Source organism: Grampus griseus, assembly GCF_964374135.1.
Source record: "Grampus griseus genome assembly, chromosome: 15".
Lineage (NCBI taxonomy): Eukaryota > Metazoa > Chordata > Mammalia > Artiodactyla > Delphinidae > Grampus > Grampus griseus.
Window position 1 is genome coordinate 76035836 of NC_139009.1, and position 5069 is coordinate 76040904.

The window sequence follows — 5069 nt, forward strand, 5'->3', positions numbered from 1 at the left end:
ATGAGATGTCTGGTGAAAAGCAAACACTTCACACTTCAAGGTGGACTGAAATTTCTCTCTTGCCCTGCCCCTCTTCTCCCATGACCCCTAAGATCCGTGATGCACCTTAACTGAAGTACAGATCAAAGGAAGAGGGTGACTCTTGACACAAACTGAAACCATCCAGTTGCTTAATTATCTCCTGATGGGAAAGGCCAGGTCTTGCTTTGCTTGTCTATCAATGAAAGCAGGTGGTTGTCTGGTACTGGGGGCTTTTATTTTCCGGCACAGGTTTATGTTACCTAACAGAGCAAAAGTGGGCCAATGGGAGAAAATCTTGGACTTAATTATCCATTTTGGAATGATTCTTATGGACAAAAAAATTTTTAGGCATATATGGAATGTAGGCTCTATACTTTCAATTTAGAATCTGATTCTAGCCATGCATGTGCTTAGGTTAAAAACAAAATGCTCTAAGCTAAATTGACAAATTCCTTGCTTACTCTAAAAATAAACAGATTGTGTGGCAATGTTAAAGACATCAACCTAAAAAATTCTCTGCTAGTTCCCCTGGAGGATCCCCTTTGTGTCAACTTCAAGTTTTAGGGACATAAGGAGTTTCAGTAAAGCCAGCCCTGTTTAACGATAAAAAGAACATTTCTACTTGCAAGGAGAGATACCCTGTAAACACGGGTCCAGGTCCAAATTGAAGCCAAAGCCAGAGAGGCAATGTGGTAGCTGAAAAAAAGTGGGCTTTTAAGCCAAACAAATCATGGGTCGCTTCCTAGCTGTGTGATCTTGGGCAAGGTCCTTAAATTCTCTGGTCCTCAGTTTCTTCATCTGTAAATTTGGCATTCTGATCCATTACAGGATCGTCGTGAGGATTAGCGATAATATACATGGAATAGGCAGTGCACGATCGCTTTTTAAGTGACCTTGGGTAAACATTATAACCACAGCATAATCTCAGAGTCACACCATATTATACCATATTATAGTTCATCAATTAGCACCATAATTATAAATGCAAGTCTGGTAAATTTGGAGATCATAAGAGTTGTGCTCTCACATCAAATTTTGCCCCACCCATTAAATATCATGCTGTAAGTGACGTGTGTGCAGTACTTTTAAACCCAAAGTCCCCTGCAAGTAGTAACCAAAAGAGATGACTATATTGTCAACAGCTCGTATCTCGTAGGTGAACAAGTGGGCTACTTCTGCAGCAAGGGTGGAAACTATCCCCCAACTGCTCCCTCAAATCGATCTGGTTCTATAATTCTAGGGCTAGAGCAATACTGAACATATTGACATTTTGCAAGAAGCCTACAAACCAATTCAAAGACAAAATCAGGTTGAAAATGAAAGATCTGCACATTAGTTGCAGTATCAGTTTAGCCAAATGATGTAGCTAAAATTTTGCTTAATTCGTGTTTTGGGAGATTCAAGGGCTTGTTATGGTAACATTTGTTTGCAACACAGAATATAAAAAAGGGAAAACTACTCTGATGATAAATAAACATGACGGTCGACAGTTCATGAGTGAATATACTGTGATGTGTGTGTGTACAGAGGGAGAGACAGAGAGAGAGAGAAAGAGAGAGAGAGTTATAAAATGCAAGTCAGAGGAACAACATTTGCTTCACAAAGGATTTCCCCGTTTGTAAACCCGTAGAACAACTCTTATCATTGGGGTGAAAGGATGAGCCTCAGGGGCTCTGAGAACTCCTTGACGGCACAGATATGATTTTTTTGGCATGTAAAATCCACGTTTCTGGAGAAAGTGTCCATGGCTTTCATCAGATTATCAAAAAAAAAAAAAAAAAAAAAGGTGTGGAGGCACTGACTGTTGCATTAAACATTGAACTTCTAAAAACACTTCAGGGACTTCCCTGGTGGCGCAGTGCTTAAGAATCTGCCTGCCAATGCAGAGGACACAGGTTCGAGCCCTGGTCTGAGAAGATCCCACGTGCCGCAGAGCAACTAAACCCGTGCGCCACAACTACTGAGCCTACACTCTAGTGCCCGTGAGCCACAACTACTGAGCCCACGTGCCACAACTACTGAAGCCTGCGCACCTACAGCCCGTGCTCCACAACAAGAGAAACCACTGCAATGAGAAGCCCGCGCACTGCAATGAAGAGTAGCCCCCACCCCTCACCGCAACTAGAGAAAGCCGCACACAGCAACAAAGACCCAACGCAGCCGTAAAAAAAAAAAAAAAAAAAAAAATTCACATAGGTTTTTGTTACCTATTCAGGGGAAATGTAGTTAAAATTGACTGTTAATCATCCTTGTATTAGAGTTCATCAGAGCACCCTAATTTTAAAATCAGTAAATTTTCAGATCATAAGAATTGTGTTTTCATATCACATTTTGACCCACCCATTGGATATAATGTTGTAAGTGAAAAAAAAATAACATAAAAGTGCTTTGTGTTGTTGCTGACATGTAAGGTGATAAAATGTGGAACAAACTCACTTTTCTCAGCTGATGCTACAGCACACTGATCAAAACCTAGAGAGTCGGGTTTAGATCCTGCCTCTGTTACTGTTGTGTGATTCTGGACCTGGACTTGACCTTACTAGGATAATAATAGCTGATTTTCATATGAGAACACCGGGAGGATTAAATGGACAGTGCATGTGGATTCTTGGTTTTTTAAAAAAATTATTTTATTGAAGTATAGTTGATTTACATTGTGTTAATTTCTGCTGTACAGCAAAGTGATTCAGTTATACATATATGTATACATATAATCTTTTTCCTATTCTTTTCTATTATGGTTTATCACGGGGTATGGAATATAGTTCCCTGTGTTATACAGGACTTTGTTGTTTATCCATTCTATAACTGCGAGTTTGCATCTGCTAATCCCAAACTCCCGATCTTTCTTTTTGGCCATGCCACATGGCATGCAGGATCTTAGTTCCCCGACCAGGGATCGAACCCAGGCCCCCTGCATTGGAATCATGGAATCTTAACTACTGCACCACCAGGGAAGTCCCCCAAATTCCCAATCCTTAACACGGTTTCTGGCTCAGAAAAAAAACGCTCACAGATGTCTGCTGTGGTCTCTGTGGGGCAGGAGAGAGAAGAACCATGTGCAGAAGCGGCCAGGAATTTCCCCATTGATATTGCCCTTGAGCTCCAGGGTCTATTGAGCTGGGCATTACCAGTTGTTTTAGGTAGAACAGTGGTATGTAAAATATAAATGTCCTTGCTAGAATGGGCACTGCCATCGGCACTCTTGGAAATGAGCCTCACTGTTGGCTTTCTCAGCTGAGGGCTGGAGCAGTGCCCCGGGCCAGCACAGAGCTGGGACCGACAACACCTGCCAGAAGCCAGTAACTGAACTGAGTTCAGTAGTGGTGCTGGAGGCCACGAAGCAGAGTGGCAAAGTCAGCCTGGGTTTGATACTCAGTGCCTCAGTTCTTTAGCTGTGCAACTTAGGGCAAGTTACTTTTTTTTTTTTTTTTTTTTTTGGCCGGCTTGCGGGATCTTAGTTCCCTGACCTGGGATTGAATCCGGGCCACCGCGATGAAAATGCAGAGTCCTAACCACTGGACAGCCAGAGAATTCCCAGGGCAAGTTAAGCCTTCATGTCCTCCTCTGTAGGATGGGCTTGATGATGGGAGCTCCCTTCCAAGGCTGTCGTGAGGACGAAAGGAAGTGAGCCTTGCAGGATGTTTTGCAAAGTGTCTGGCACCCCAAAGTAAATGATAGATATTACATGGCATGAGTTAAGAAGTGCTTACTGCGTGTCTGGCCCTGTGCTGAATTTTTTATCTGAATTAGCTCTTATAAAGTACCTACAGGGAATTCCCTGGCCGTCCCGTCGTTAGGACTTGGCGCTTTCACTGCCACGGCTCAGGTTCAATCCCTGGTTGGGGAAAGAAGACCCCACAAGCTGCGTGGCAAGGCCAAAAAATAGAAAAACAAAATACTTGTAGATTAGGTGCTAGTAACTATATTGCTATTTTACAAAATGAGGAATCTGGGCACAGAAAGTTTGAGAAAGCTGTCCAAGTTTAGACAGCTAGAGAAGGAGAGAGGTAGATTTATCTCCGAGCATCCCCAGTGTACCCACTCCACTCCCAGTCCGGGTCCCTGTTGGCGCAAATGAGTCCTATGTGCCCTCCACTTGCCTTGGGGTCCCCAAGTCCCCCTGCTTTTAACGTGGCGGGAAGCGGAGAGCGAGCAAATCCCTTGACCCAGGAATCTGTCCCTAGATTACTCAGAGCTCACAAAATGTACAAAATGGACACAGAACAGGGATATCTTAGGTTTGTTTAGCATCTTCTACGCGTGGGCACATAAAAACATGTACACAAGACATTTGTGCTCAATATTTGTGCACATAGGCCATGATTCATCAGCACAGTAATAGATTATTCAATGTCTGGCTTCTAGTTACTGGGGGGCTCTGGTATTACTACGTGGGTTCAAGCCTGTGGATTGTGAGACATAAATACAAGGGACTCTGGATCCTGCAGAGTAACATTGATGAAGGATGATAAACACAGAAGGGCTTCCAAGAAGCAGCGTGCTTGGAGGAAACTAGAGAAGAGCGATGCTTTAAGCAGCTGCGGTGAGAAAGTCTTTGAGGAAAAAGATAACCTGTGGCATTTAGGTAAGGGCCTCACTTCAGGGTATGGTTGGCCTAAGGCACTGTCTGAAGGAACTTTTGTAGGAGTTGCCTCAGAAGTACAGGTCATGGGGCGGGGGAAGGGTAAGCTGGGACAAAGTGAGAGAGTGGCATGGACATATGTACACTACCAAACGTAAAATAGCTAGCTAGTGGGAAGCAGCCGCATAGCACAGGGAGATCAGCTCGGTGCTTTGTGACGACCTAGAGGGGTGGGATAGGGAGCGTGGGAGGGAGATGCAAGAGGGAGGGGATATGGGAACATATGTATATGTATAGCTGATTCACTTTGTTATACAGCAGAAACTAACACACCATTGTAAAGCAATGATACTCCAATAAAGATGTTAAAAAAAAAAAAAAAAAGAATTACAGGTTAGATTCCCCACCCTGTTCTGCAGCCAGAGAGAACCTCCTTTGCCTCTCTGGCCCAACAGTGTCCTCT